Raw genomic sequence first — 15,982 nt, forward strand, 5'->3', positions numbered from 1 at the left:
ACCGCGGGGCTGGGGCCTAAACACCGCACCCTGCTCCAGCCAATTCCCATGCAAAGCAGATAAAAGCCTGCAGTTCAGAGCCTTTGGTAGCAGCTGGTGCTAATTCTGGTGTGCAGCCCTGCTCCGCTCCGTGGAGCGCGTGCCTCTCACATGGCTGTTTTCCACCCTTCCAGCTGCCAAGCCGTCTTTCAGGGAGCTGGAAAGCCACCATGGGGTTGCCCCTTTATTATTTTATTTTTATTCTATTTTTATGTTATTATTGTTTTATTATTTTGTTATGATTTTATTATTTTATTTTTATTCTGTTATTGGTTTGTTATGTTATTATGTTACCATTTTATCGTTTTACTATTTATTGTATTATTATTATTTTATTATGATGTTATAATTTTATTACTTATCATTTTATTATGTTCTCGTGTTACTGTTTTATCATTTTATTATTTATGATTTTATGTTTTAAAATTATGTTATGATTTTATCATTTTATTTTATTTCCCTTTCTAAGTGTGACAGCTGCCACCTTAGCCACTGTTGAGGCTCCTACCTTTAAGGGCACAAAGTGCTGCAGCAGGAAATATCCCAGGGATATTTTGGGGAGTAACAGAGGCTGTTAAGGGATCACAGGGCTCAGCAGAGAGAGGGCCTAGCACTCCTGATGGCCCCACATCACAACGCTCTGGCCACGCTCGCCAAGTGGCTGCAATTATGTGTGGCTGGGCCAGGGGCCTGAGGGACAAGGGTGATGTGAGTCACCTTTGAAGGCTTTGCCATCCCTTTGGAGAACAGCCTGAGCTATTTCCAGCGCTGGGATTCATTAAACTGTGTCACTACGTCATAGTTTGGGCTTTCATTGAACTTCCCAGCTTGGGAGAACACGGAGAGATTTTAATGATGGATCCACTTGGGGATCGGAGGGGGGAAAGTTGAAGGAACAGGAACAAAAATATTTGACTGGCATAAATCCATGGAATTGTTTGACATGCAGTGGAAATCTGACACGAAGGCAAGTCCTCTGTCACACGGATGTGTTACTGAAATTGAACCTGAATGGCAAAAGCATCACACTGCACATTAATGGAGTAGAGCATGCACGCCCCCTGTTCTCCTGCAGCCCACCACAGGATGGTTCCCCTCATTACATTTTGCACTGCTGCAGCTTCCCCAGATCTACAATTCCCAGCTGATTTCACCCCTCTCCATAGCAAACTACCCTGCTGTCTAATGCACCAGATGTAAGAATATTTCCTGATAACCACAGAGACTTCTCCTCTTATTAAGGCTTTCCCTTGAGTCCCTGCACATTAATATTACCCATCTGTGGTATTTATTCTCTCTCAATATGCAGACACTTATCCTGTCCCTTGTAGTTGTTACTCTGCCAAGCTGTACATAATTAGATGTTTCGAACCTCTCCTCATTAATCAGACCCCTTGAACTCGCTGTAGCTCCAATAATGTTGTTGAACTTCCCAAGTTTGTCAGTGCCCATCTCCTAAGGAGGTGTGCAGGACAGAGTGCAGTGTCCCAGCTGTGTCACAGAGGAAGGGAGTGTGACCCCGTGCCCACAGTGCCCTCAGCCTTCCTCTGCAGCCACAGCACAGCTCAACTTTTCCCCTCTTTAATCCTCAGATCCCTTCTGATCATCTTCTGGCTCACAAGTCCTCCAAGGCTCTGCTGAAGATGATGGAGATCTTTTCTGCCAGCTCGGTGCCCTGCTCCCTCCCTCCCTCCCTCCTACCACTCATCTCACAGATCAAGTTATTAGCTGGGAGCGCGATTGGCAGGCAGGGGGAGAGACACGGATAGGGAATGAAAGGCACGCATGGAATTTGTATGCAAGTTTAGCTCCTCTGCTCACTCTGGCATTGGCATTGCCTCAGAAACTAGTTCAGTTTGCTCCCTGCTGAGAATTTGTTTCTGGAAACCTGTCCTGCCTAATTTCCTAGACTTCCCAAAGCTATATCCTTTGAAAAAAAAGGCTCCTCAGCTTCCTTCCCTAACTGCCCTCTACTAAAGAGCTTTTCCTTCATCCTTCCCAGCTGCTCAGAACCTGCTGCCTGGGTTAACCTATTTCTTGCTGGCAGAGGCAAAATCAACCCTCTGCTCTGCATGGGAGCAGACCCAGGCCAGGAACCATCACACCTGATGTGAAACCTCTGCTTGGATTAGTGGGATTTCAGCTGGATAAGACCTAGATGTGAATTTCTATTAGGAGGCTCCTGGCATCTGCTGAGAACATTTTGGCATCCTCTCCCCAAACTAGTCTGATAAAAGCCACCAGGACTGGAGCTCTGTCTTTTACAGGGGCTGTAAAAGGATGAGGAGTGGTCTGGAAATTAGAACAGTTTTGGAATCTGGAATTGGATAAAAAGCACCGCAGCTTGGGCTGCCTGGGTTTCCCCATCATTTCCATCCTGCTCATGCTGCTGTCTCTCATCCCTGCTGTGGATGCTCTGTGCTGAGATTTCTTAGAGGCTGAATCTCAACCCCTGAGCTGCCAACACCTTATCTCAGCAGCTCAGCCAAGCACAGAGACTCGGCACAGGTGACAAAGGCTGAGATGTGGCTGCTAATTGCGTTCGTGCTGCTTTTCCATAGGCTGGCAGGGCCTGAGAAGTGACAGGCTAAAAAAAGCTTAAACCTAAAAAAAAACCCTGACCCACAGATTACCTAACAAGTCTTCAGTGATTTGGAAAGGAAAAAAAACCCTATTTCTGAGTATTTTCCCAAAATCAAGGAAGAAAAGAAGTGTAAGAGCATGTCAGAAGCAAAAGATGCTGAGAGGTGAGTGAGTAGCAATAATCCAGAGGCTGAGCTTCTCCTATGGGATATAAACATCGGTGTTCGAGCCCTGTCTGCAGAACAGGGCTGCTGACACCACGGCAGGACAAATCCCCCTCAGATGGCAGCAGGTGGCTTAGCAGAACCTCCCTCTCACCAACAACAGGGCTGGGAGAGGACCTTCCCTCAGAGATCCCACAGGGCCAAGCAGGGCTGGCTTGGAGGGAGACAAAAGGGCCCTTCAGTGCCTGCCAGCCAAGGGGCTGGAGGTGCCCAGGGGCTGGAGGTGCCCAGGTGAGGGACCAGTGCTGTGGGGAGGATGCGGAGCAGTGAGGGGCTGCTCTGGGGTGCTGGCAGCGCCTCGAGTTTGTCAGCGAGCACAGCGGCAGCCCCGGCCCGGCCCAGCTCAGGCCTGTCTTCTCCCAGCAGGCTGCTGAGGGATTTACATAATAACGGGCCTGTTTTAACTTTGCTTCATTGGCTCCTGACAAGATACAATATTTTTGATTAAACAGCTTCCCAGGAAGGAGCTGCTGCCTTAAACCGCTCGCACTTTCTCTGACCCCATGCGATCTCATTAGCGGCCCCCTCAGACATGTCTGACGGCATCTGAAATTCCTCTTTTCCTCCTTCCTCTAAACGAGCTCTTCAGGGTAGGGCAGGGCCCTCCTCACCACCGTGCTGCGTCCAGCCCTGCAGTGCCTAACCCTGAGCAGGGCATTCCATCAGCCCTTCTGCCTCTCCAACCCTGTCAGCCCTGAGAGGCTTTTCTCCAGCTGCTTCCCTCCCTCACTCCTCCTCCTTTCTTCCCCTATCAGTCCTCGAGCTGCCTTTTCAGTTTCTCTGGATCTCACACCATCTGTCTCTCTCCTTGCTGCTGTCTTTTTTTCCCCTCCTCAACTGACCAGCCCAACAGAGAGAGATAAATCTCCCAAGCCAAGGAGACCACGTCCTCCATATGTATTTGTGTGACAGTCAGATGCTACGACAAAGATCAAAGGCAGCAGCGAGCTCAACAGAGAGATTCAATAACAGCACGGAGTTAGACTGATAGGAGCAAGGCAAATGGATAGTTCTGATTTTAGTAGATTATTGACTGCACAGCAGAGGAAAAACAGGCTTCCCAGCAGCATGGCTTAGAGAGGAACTCTTCCCAATGCAACCCAGGCCAGCAAAAGGAGCGAAATATGAGAGAGGGAGCACTCGGTGGTGTGTCTGACAGTGCCATCATCTGCGTGAGGAATCGGCCTCCCTGCCGGATGAACTGCTTGGAATATGGATGGAAAAAGGTGAGATCTGCTTTCAGCTGAGCCTGGAGCGAGCTGGGTGTGCAGAGAATTGGGGCACACTCCCACGGAGCTCCCCTGTGATATCTGGGCACCAGAGGAAGATTCCTGTCTCTCAGAAGAGTTCTGCTGGTGTGGGGACAACACAAAGCTGTGCAGGATGCTGGGTGGTGTTTGTCCCAGTCTGACTCTAAATACAGGGCATGTCTGATCCACGGCTGATCCTCTGCAGTGGACATATCCTCACTGCTCTTTAGCCTCTTTAATGTTGGGAACTGAAAATCTATGGGGTGTGCACATGGTTCGCAGAGGAATCTGGGTCAGGACAAGCAATCATCTTTGGTTCTGGTTCTTTACTGCCCTCAGTAAAGATCCCTCAGTGCAGCTAATGCTGCCTCCCCCCATGATCACATTTTGCACACAGATTATTGCCTTACAGCCCTTCTGTGGGAGAGGCAGAAATTGAGATGCAGAGCTCACCCAGAAGAGTTCCCATGCAAAAACATCCTGGAGAGGTTCACAGTGAAAGCTGGGGGGTAAGGGCTGCAGAGGGAGATCAGGTACGAGCCAAAGGAGTGGCAACAAAGCCCAAAATCCCCACCAGGTTTGGAGAATCAAGAGCCAGGAAGATTTTTCTTCTTGTGCTGTTCCCCCGAGCTTTTCCAGCCACACAGGCCAGACCAGCAGCTCAGCTCCAGCCACATCCCTGGATGTCCCTGAAGCACCTGCAAGACCTGCGGAGAACAGCCAGGAAATCACAGGAGAGGCTTCAAATTTGGATTGTGCTTCAGACCAGGTTTCCTGATAGGGAATGTCCTGGAAACGGCAGAAGGATGGGGGTTGACCTCCAAACAGAGCAGCCAACCCAGCCCTGAACAGGAGCATGCAGCACAGAGAAGCAAGGATCAAACCACTTCATCCCAAGACCTACAAGAAGTGGCAGCATTTAGCAGATACTAAATAAACAAAAACCGCCAGGGAGCTGCTAAAGCATCTCTCTGAGAGCCTGGAAACCTGCAGAGGGGGGTCAGGAGTGATGTGGGGCCATTTAGAGCATTGAACTGGATTAATTGAAACACCAGCAGGTTGAGAAGTTGGGATGGGGGCATGAATATGGGGTGTGAAGGATATTTCATCTCTCTGTGCTTAATTTTAGCCAATTAGCACCCGTCCAGGGAAGGGGGGGAGCTGTTAAGTGCTGAATAACAAGAGTGTGAGCTCAAGTGTGAAGAGGTACAAGCAGGAACAGAGAGCCCCTTTCAGCAGCATCTCCGTCAATATTCAGAGCTGGAAAAACACCGTGAAATTATTTCTCCTGCATTCTGGGAAAGGAAGGAAATCTTACAGTACAAACACACTAATGGGCTACGCAGGGATCTGAAGGAGGATTGGGGAGGTATTAGAGCAGGCTGCATTAGGGAGGAAAAAAAAAGAGCAAGAAAAGAGACAGGATTTTCAGGGAGATTTCATCCAAATCGATTAAGTGAGAACTGTAAAGGGGCAGCATTCCGTGGGGATGGAGCTGGTAATTGGCCCACGGAGCCCAAACAGAGAAAAGCACTCAGAATGCAGGCTGGAAGGGGAGCACGTGGCTGCCAGGTTCCCTTCAGCCAGGGGCCAGGAGAGACCACGGGGAGAGAAGTTTCTCCCGTGCTAATCCTGTGCACAAACCTGTGAAGCCCCACTTCTCTTCCTCTTCATCCCTCCTTAAAAATACCTGCTGCTGCAGTTCATGGAAAACAGCGCCAGTGGCAAAGCAGGAGCAGGCTTATCCCGGGAAGCAGATCCTGGGGATGGCTGTGTCCCATGCAGTGCTCCTTGTGTCCCCTGCCCGTCATCCCAGACTGAGCCCTGCGGGATGGGAACAGACTTTATGTTCCAAATGTGCTCCAGGTGGAGGGTTCAGGCCCCCGAGGGGAGGGGAGGGAAAGCAGCAGACGAGGTCTCAGCAGCCTCTGCCTCAAACAGAATAGGGAATGAAAAACAGGGAGCAGGGTGAGAGCGGGCCTGGAGGGGAACAGACCCCACACAAGGGCTGTGACAACATCAGAGAGAGATTGTCACTCAAATCCTGCGTGTTTCAGATTTGTTCCCTCAAGGAAAGCAAAGAACCCACTCGTTTCTGGGTTTGTGATTTCCTCTTTTAGCAAAGAAATGCGAACTCAGAGCGAGAGAGGAAAAAAAAGCACCTCAAATGACCAAATCCAGTTTTTAAAATGCACTTTTTTGAAAAAAACCCCTGTGACTCAGGGGGGATTCATTAAAAGCAGCTCCTGTCTGCTCTCAAATAACCCCAGTGGACAAACCGTACATTAGGATAGGACAGGGATGAGGAAGCTGCTCCTGGAAAATGTTTCTGTGTCTCTGTGGGTTCACAGGTAACATTGACTTGGCTCACAGCTCAAGAGCTGGACAAGATTAGAATCATGGGCCTAAGGAAAAAAAAAAAAAAAGTCTTCTTTCTCACTTGTTTATTCTGGATATAAAAATGCTCTGGAAAGTGCAAACCAGACTGGTGGATCCAGCAGCAGCTCCATGGAGATCCTGATTCTGCCCTCGTGTCCTGGAGAACAGGGAGGGCTCTCCTGGCAGGATCAGGGCTGAATTTTGGCATCTCTGGCTCTAAAATCTCCGAGGGCTGACTGGGGAAAAAAGCGCTGTTTTCACATGTACCATTTCTGGTTGTGTTTTCTGTCAAGTGTCCACAAAATGGGTGATAGAATGTTTGGAAATTATTAATGGGTGTTTTAATGAATGACTAATCAATGCTTCCAGATTACTGTAAAGCCCAAACAGTCAATAGGTTGCTTATAATATTCTGTAATACCTTCTTCCTGACATGCTTATAATCACCTGCTAAATTATGCTCCTCGTGTCTTTAATGCCTATTAATCATTTATTAATCTTTTATAAGCCACTTGTGAATGAAAGCAGAATATAAACTGTGAGATCCCTTCCGTTCTGCCAGCTGTGAGCACCACGTTTTTGGGGGTTTAGGGAAGGATCCATCAAGCAGAGACATGATTTGAGCCCAATCCTACGTCTTTGTGGCTTTCTGGGCCATGGGTAATTCGCTACCTTGGGCAGGATTTGAGGGAGAGTGGGACTGGCAAGGGCAGCTGAGAGTTTTGTGGTTCAGGTGATGTTGAAGTGGTGCTTGGAAAAGATGAAATTGTCACGTCCACAAAAGCTTCATGGAGAAAATCCTTGCAGGGAGAGAGAGGGAGGAATTAACTTCAAGGCTTAAAGCAAAGAAAGGGGGGAAAATCTCCTCTGTGTAAGGACAGAGGATTGAAGCAAATGGACCACAGGTAGGGGAAAATAACTGAAAATTGGTTCGGGTAATCACAGGAAAATCAAAAGATGCTCCAACACAAAGTATGAGAAAAAGAACTGGTAACACAACACATCTATTTCTCCTCTCAGATAGGACCCATTCTCATCAAAATATCTCTGCATTTGGGGGATCACACCAGTGTCGCTGGAGCCAGGAGAAGCTCCATCAGCAGATCCCAGAGCTGACAGCCAGAGGCTGCCATGGAATTCTCTCCCCAATTACTGACACCTGCAATTTCTCACAACAACCCCTTTTTAACCACTTTTAGGGAGGAGCTCTGCAGGATGAGTTATGACAGGACCATCACAACCATCTCAGGCACTCAGGACCACTCTGTGCAATCCCTCTCCCATTCCATGCCCTTGGAGCACACAGAGCCAGCGGCTGCAGGGTCAATCAGGTGATTTCTCCCAACTGCTGAGGGTTTAAGCAGTGCCTGAGCTGTAAATCTGCCCAGCCCAGCCCCTTCTTCCCTGTCTGCCCAGGGGCAGCTTTGCCTTTTGGCTGTTCCTTGTTCTGTCAGCACCCAGCACTGCCCAACCCGTCCAGGTGGGACCACTCAGGGCACCTGGAAGGGCTGGAAGAGCCTCAGGAAAGGCAGGGAAACAGAAAAATCACTTGGGGGGTAGGAGAAGCGATGATCCTGAGGTCATGTGGCTCCCCTGTGCAGATTTCCCAGGGCCTAATAATGAGGCTTCACTCCAAAGACTCATTTTCCTCAGCGTTTTCCTTTCCCTGCTGCCCATTTTCACCAAAAACGTGGGAATTTCACATCTCTGAGCTCTTCAGCCCTTTTTCAAACTTGCTTGAAAACAAACAGGTTCTAAAAATTTGTGCACTTGGGGTGTGCCAGGCAGACCCACGTGCACACAAAATGGATTGAAATCCCTCCTTTCCTTTGGGAAACGCCTTCTGCTCACCCCCAGCCATGAGGAACTGTCTCACTTTTCACCAATGCTCTCAGAACTGTGCAAGAAGCCACTAAATCCTCATATTTCTTGCTGGGCAACAGTTGAGGTTCATGGGCAGGCCCTGGCACAGGGTGCCCAGAGAAGCTGTGGCTGCCCCATCCCTGGAAGTGCCCAAGGCCAGGCTGGACAGGGCTTGGAGCAGCCTGGGATAGTGAAAGGTGTTCCTGCCCACGGAAAGGGGATGGAATGAGATGAGCTTCAAATTTCCTTCCATCCCAACCCATCCTGTGATTCCATGATTCTGGGATTAAGGAGGTGTCATCCCACGTCACTCCTCCTTGTTCCAGCAGATCCTTGCTGTTGATGCCCTGATTAATTTGCATTAAATTTCGCTGCCTCATTTCATGCCCTGCTTCCTTCTCTCCTCAGGGCTGGTTTTGGGTGCTCTGCTGCGTCACATCCTGAAGACGTGTGCTTGGAGGAGCAAATACTGTGAGGAGAAGAAATCCGAGCCTAAATTAAAAAGAAAACATAAAAATAAGAAAATACAATCCCCTTGATCAGTATGCCTGTCATTTTAGCGGCACTAAATACATTAAAATGGGATCTGCACACCAACTTAATTAAATGAGCCAATTGGAAGTTGCTGCCAAGTATTAGTTTAAGGTAGAAAATACACTTATTTTGGAGCTTATGCAGATTGAATTTGTAGGGCCTTGTGGGAAATGTGAAGCATTTTTTTGGGGGGGAAGACTCACAGTTTGGAAATTTATTGCAGCAATCTGAATTCTGCTTCATTCCGAGTGTCGAGCACAATCACAGTTAGAAGGAGTCTCTTGGCTGCTTCCCAGGATCCAACATCCCTTGGAAATTGATCTTTTCTTCCAAAGTGCTGCGGAAATGGATCCGGCTCTGCATATCCGGGGGCAGGGGATGTGTTTTGGCCACCAAGGAGGCGTTCCAGACTCTGGGAACATTAAATGGGAGCTGGGATTTGGTGTCCAGTATCACCGTGGGTGCTGTTGCCAGCTGCAATGTGATTACTGGAATCCATCACGGATTCCGGGCTTTCCTGAGCCGCGCGACGCCGCAATCAGGAATTAGTTGAGGAGCAGAACAATTGATTTGAAGCTGTTTCCGTAAATCAAACCGCCCGTTTCAGCTCGCTGACGGCCTCACCCGGGGCTGTGTCACCTCACTGGCACGGCAGGAGCACGAGGATGCTCCAAGCTGAGGAAGAAAGGTAATTCCAGAGGCAAACCCGTGGAGCTGGACTCAGATTTTTCCCCGAATAAAATTAAACCACTTTGCGTTTTCTGAGACATTTCTTTGACCCAGAATTAAATGAATTATTATTTTTCAGTGATGTATTTTAAGATCTGAGTGTGGTTTTTTAATGGGAATCTAGCAGGCTTTTAAATGCATTGTTCCAAACTGATGGGAGGAAATGTTTCACTTCTCAAATATCAGAGGCTTTGATTTTTTTTTTCCCTGATGTTTCTTTTCTACCCCACTTTGAAAAGAATAATTTGGGGAAATCAGTGTGGATTCAAACATTTTACTAAAGTCTTCATCTGATGTAATTTTTCTTGAATTTCAGTGTTTTGATAACATTTCAGAACTGGGAGATAAGTAGGTCAAAATTAAGGGGAAAAAATCTCTGCGGTGCTTTTTCCCTCAATGTTCTTTATTACGTGGCTGTTTGTAATCTTCACTTGGAGGAAGTTTGGAATGAAAACCTCACTCTGAGCTGTCTGAGACGAGCGAGCAGCGATGCCCCTTTTAGACAGAGAGGAATCAGGGATGGCTCAGCTCCTCGGAGCAGTGCCCAGCCCCACAGGCAGCACGGAGCTCAGCAGCGGTTCTGACACGGATTTTGGCGGATCTGTGCTGTCTGCAGCCGTGGGAACCAGGGAGGCATCTCGGGAACAGCCTTCCCCAGAGCTCCCGAGCACCTTGTCAGGCAGAGGAAATCACACTGATGGTTATTTGGGAGGAATAACTCGCACACTTGGGTCCTGCTCTCACAGTGTCACTCCCAGGCTCCGCTCGGCTCTGCCCAACTCTCCTCAGACACCCAGAGGTTACAGAGCTCTGCTGCTCCTAATTAATCCCGGCCTGGCAGGTGCTTTAACGAGCACAGCTTGCTCGGGCTGAGCCACAGCTCAGTGCCACAGCAGGGTCCCAGTACCAGGGGGTGACAGGGTGGGCTGCAGCCCCCAGCCCAGTTAGCACTGGTCACACTGGGGAGGAGGGACTGAGGGTGCTGCAGCCACCAGCCCGGTTAGCACTGGTCACACTGGGGAGGATGGGCTGCTCAGGGTAATGCTAGGGAGCTCAGGGGTGACCCTGCTGCTGAGGGCTTGGAGGGGGGCTGTTGGGATGAAGTTTCCAGCAGCATCCAGGTGAATTTTCATGGGACTTTAATGAGCTCCAGACACCCCACAGCTGTGCAGGACATGGCAAGAGCTGGGGTTTAGCTCATTTTCTCTCCATGAGACAGCTGAGTTTTCCCACCGTGGCAAAGCCAGCTCCGAGATTTCTGCTGGTATCTGCTCAGGCTGAGCCTGCTCCTCACCTCACTGATAGGAGCTCAGCCCAGACTGACCCATCCTTCCCTAACCCACTAAAAAACCCACAGAGCAAGGAAGTCTGACCTCAGAGGGCTGTTGGGAAGGCCAGCAGCACAGCCAGGGAGAGTGGTCAGCAGCCAGGCCAGGCTGCTGGGCTGGATGTGCATCACACACAGAGCTGGCTCTGCCAGGGACAAGCCATCCAGCACAGGGACTCTGTCCAGCTGCCCTCCCACTGCTCACCACTGGCTGAGTGCTCTCCAGCTCTCTCCCTTTTTGTCTCACAGTGCTCTGTCACAACATCTATTCATGCTACAGGACGCAGTTTATAAAGGAATAGAAGGAATTTCCATCTGTCACATCTCCTTGTCCCTTTGCTCCAATCCATCTCTCCTCTGAGGTGGATGGGAGTTATCAGGCTAAATGCAGACTTCATGTTTACCCTGCTCAAGTCACCTTGGGAGTCTCAAAAGCCTCTGCCACTGCTGGCAGAGACAGGAGAGTGATGTCTCTCCTCTAAAGTGGGCACCAGCAGCTGGGTACATGAATCAAAGTGCCCACTTTTCTCTCCAGAGTACCCAGGGAGTGTGAGCAGATGGATCTCCTCCCCTCCCCTCCCCTCCCCTTCCCTCTCCTCTCCTCTCCTCTCCTCTCCTCTCCTCTCCTCTCCTCTCCTCAAAAAAATCTTTTCTTTTCTTTTCTTTTCTTTTCTTTTCTTTTCTTTTCTTTTCTTTTCTTTTTTTTTCTTTTTTTTCTCCCCTCCCCTCTCCTCTCCTCTCCTCTCCTCTCCTCTCCTCTCCTTTCCCTGACTAAGCCCCGCTGGACACACACTCCCAGCACTGAGATGTTGTTATCTCTATTCCATTGCCTGCTGACCCCTCGAGGAAAATCCAACTTCAAGCCAGGTACCAAAGCAGAAGCTCAGCTCCAAACCCACTTCTGCCTGTGTCTAGCCCAAGCAGCTCAGAGTACTTGTTTTTAACTACTCCTGCTGATGAATGGTTTCTCTGCTTGCCATGGGTGAGTGAGCACCACCGCTCACAGCAGCCCCACAGAGAACGTGCAGGGAAGCTGTAAGATTGTGTACTGACCTTTCAGCAAACACGTGTGCCAGGAAATACCAGCCAGGCTGCGAATGTTAAACAAGTCACGGCCAGCCCTGCATTTCCTATTACCCCAAAGTCCTTCAGCCTGAATCCCGAGTCCAGCCCTGCATCTGCAATCATTGTTATTCCAGGTCCTTCTCTTCCATGCTGGACTTCGGGGGCTTGTCCAGCCTGGACACGGTGACTTTCTGAGCTGACTGCTGTCACAGCTGCCACCAGCTCCATCTCAGAGGTGACCAGTGCAGAACAGCACAATACCCCCAGGAAAGCCCATCCATATTGTCCAATGTCACTCAACATTGTGTACTTTTCCAAGACCTGCTGTAGCCAAGGACTCTCCTCTGTTTCCTGGAAAGCTTGCCCAAAATCTTTCTTGGATTTTCCATCACTGCCTCAGGGAATGAGGTTAATGTGGACCCACATGGACTGCAGAGCATCCCAGAGAGGGGAACTGCACGTGCGACATTTTCCCAGCACTTGGAGAGCTGCAGAACATTCCCCCCATCTGTGAGTCATTATGGGATGTACCTCACCGCAGAGTCCCAGTCCATCCCAGGACATGTGCAGGTGTCTCCCAGACCTGTCTGTTATGCCAGGTGTCACGTTTTAGCCATTCCATGCTATATTCCTGTGTCAGGAATTCTATCCCTATGGACTTAACATAGCCAAGGAGTGGTTTGACATGCACAAAAGAAACAACCCCACTCAGAGTAGAGCTGGCAGTGAATTTTGATGCAGCTTTTTAAACCTCTAAGTCAGTCTTGTTTCCCACCTTTCTATGCTTTGGGTGATCAGATTGGCTGGAAAAAAAACCTGGGACCAAAGCCGAGGATGAGATTTTGGAGATGGTTCCCTCATTCGACCTCTGCGTGGCACCTGTTGCTGCTCCCTTTATTTGTCACAGAGGATGTTTTATTGATGGCATCTCCCCCTTGCTGGCACTCGTTGGGATTCCAGGCACTCCTTGGCCTGGCTGAGATCTCAGTCCCAGCCTCTCTCTCATGGCTGGGCCTGACCTTCTCCGTGTGGCATGGAATAACAATCACACAGGGGATGGGAGTTGCCTTCTACAAAGGGTTGGTGTGAGCTTGGAGAGTTCCCTGCCTCCCCTCCCCACTCCATCCATCCACGTGTGGCTCCAGGACATTCCCAGCAGGGACTGCACATGCAGAGGCAGAGCCAGCATTGCTGACCACAGAACCTGCAGAAAGCCCTGGATTTTGGCCACCAAACAATCTCCTGGGAAAACAGAAGCCAACAGCAACTCCCAGCACAGCAACTCCCAGCCCTGGATCTCCACTCACCAATTAGATTTCCTCCCCCAGCTCGCAGAGGGAAAGGCAGAGAGGAAATGCCAGCTGCTGTTGGGCACGCAGAACAGACTCGGTGCGTGTGCTTAAAGCACTAAAAACTGCCTTCCTGCAAAGGGAAAAGACTTTCTCTTAATCCCTCCTTGCAACAGTAATCAGAGAGACGAGCAGATGGTGCCAGAAATGCAGGAATCTGCCCATTAAAATAACTTCAGAGCCGATGACTTAGCACCAAGAAACAAACACCTTCAGGAGAGCCCTGCTCCAGCAGGGAACAGGGGCTGCTGCCACGAGGAAATGAGAGCTGCCTTGGAACGACCCAGCTCCAAGGAATGACCCAGCTCCAAGGAATGATCCAGCTCCAAGGAACGACCCAGCTGCCTTGGAACGACCCAGCTGCCTTGGAACGACCCAGCTCCAAGGAGTGACCCAGCTCCAAGGAATGACCCAGCTCCAAGGAACAACCCAGCTCCAAGGAATGACCCAGCTCCAAGGAACAACCCAGCTCCAAGGAATGACCCAGCTCCAAGGAACAACCCAGCTCCAAGGAATGACCCAGGAAGGCCCCAGCTCCAAGGAATGATCCAGCCCCAAGGCATGACCCAGCCCCAAGGAGTGACCAGCCCCAAGGCATGACCCAGATCCAAAGAGTGACCCAGCCCCAAGGCATGACCCAGCCCCAAGGAGTGACCCAGCCCCAAGGAATGACCCAGCCCCATCTCCCCAGTGAGGCCAAAGCGGTTGTCCAGGAACTCCTTGGGCAGCAGATTTGCCCAGCAAGATTTGCCCTCCTCTGCACAAGGTGCCAGTCCTGTTCTGCCCTCCTTGTCACCAGAAGCCCGTGGTGTCTCCCAGGGGAGCAGTGCCCAGCTCCAGCACTGCTACTGCCGCTTCCAGAGTCCATTCAGCCCTCAAGAAGAATAAGCAGAAGGAGAAGAGCCTTTCCAATGATGGATTTCTCTCCCACAATTCCCATGGTAAGCTCTGTACATCAGCAATTTCTCTCTCTTCCAATCAGACCCAAGTCATACACTCATTTCTCAGTGGATTTATAAGGTTTTGTCCTACTTCATTTATCCAGGAATTACATTCTTCTGCACAGGCCGGCTGAGCAGCTTCCTGCAGGTTTTCCATAGCATTCATAATGCAAAACAGGAGAGTCAGCAGTCACCATACTGCCGACCTTGCAACCTTGCATGGCCAACCCATCTGTCCCTGGACACAAAGCAACGATGTTGAAATCACAGCCCCCTCCTGGCTGCGAAGGCCAGAGGAACCAGCAGCTCCTGGGGTGACAACATTTTTGCTATTCAAGGTCTTAATTTCCAGTGGGAGTGCTGCCATCTCCTAAAGCAGCATTTGAAAAGCAGCATCCTGCAGCCCAGGTAACAGCCTTGCATTCTTCTTTCCCTTTCCCTGACCTCATAAATCTTCCAGGCAAAATTTCCATCCAAATAGCCGTGCTCCCACAGACATTTATGCCGAGTCACACCTGCGCCAAGCCGTGCTGCTCCACAGAAAAGCGCTGCATCCCAAATATTGCATCAACTCCAGCTCTGGGCTTCCAGAAGGGTGAATGTTTCTTTATTTTTAATTAACTCTTTATATGACATGGCATTTATTTCATTATCTCACTGAATGGCCAATTAGCTCATCCCAAGGAACAGGACCTAATTAACCAAGACAAGTAAAGTGAACTTCCACAACCTCCCTCTCCTGTAAATAAGTTGTTAAATATGTAATTACTCAGCAATAACTACCTCGTTAAAGCTTGGGTAAATATTCCTTCTCCCTTTCTTGGATTTATTTTTAAAGAAATCTCCAATTAATCTCTTTGAACTTTGCTTGTTGCCATGTCTCAGAAGATTGGAGGGTCAAACCACGTTTTTTTCCAGCATCCACAGGTTGGAAGTGGTTGTAATAACAGCACCTCTCTCTCCATGGGTAACACTCACTGGGCAGTGGAAGCTTCCCAGAGGATGAATAAAAGGAGTTCCAGCCCACATCTGTGGCTTTGACACCCTCTGGAGAGTCTCACAACTGCCTCCCTTCCCCAAGCAGCTGAACTCAGCTTCCAGAGGCAGGAACTGTACAGAAAGCAGGAGGTTTCTTTCTGTTCACTTCTTGACCCCTGAGGGCCTGATTTGGTTGAAATCTGAATTTATCCCTCCTTCCTTTCATTATGATTTTCCTAATTGCATTATTTTAACTATTTCAGCAGCAAAGGGATCCCCTTTGCCTGTACTGGACCACAGGAGCACAGCTGGATCTCTGTCAGCTGGGTCATCCCTGCTCTGGGATGTAACTCCAGACCATCCAGACAGCTGCAGAGGACAGAGGGGAATGAGTGGCTCTCCCTGAGCTGATGCTTGCAAACAGCTTCTTTCCTTTGACAGTTTTTGCACAGGTAGCTCGGAGCGCTATTTTACACGGTGCCTGATTTGAAACACAGAGATGAAGGGTCGTGAGATGAAAGGGAAGCATTAATCTCTCCTGTTGACTCAGCATCACAATGAACTCCATCCCTTGATTGCTTTTGCTTGTGGCTGGAGGTCAGCATTTTCAGGGAGGAGTTCTCCAAAAGAAGACATTGTACTGGGAGGGAGCGCTAACGCAGCTGGGAGTGCCAGGATTTTTCCATGCTGGTGCAGAGACACCTGGGAGATATTCCATAAA

The sequence above is a fragment of the Corvus brachyrhynchos genome, unplaced genomic scaffold, assembly GCF_000691975.1.
Source record: "Corvus brachyrhynchos isolate BGI_N302 unplaced genomic scaffold, ASM69197v1 scaffold99, whole genome shotgun sequence".
NCBI classification, from domain to species: domain Eukaryota; kingdom Metazoa; phylum Chordata; class Aves; order Passeriformes; family Corvidae; genus Corvus; species Corvus brachyrhynchos.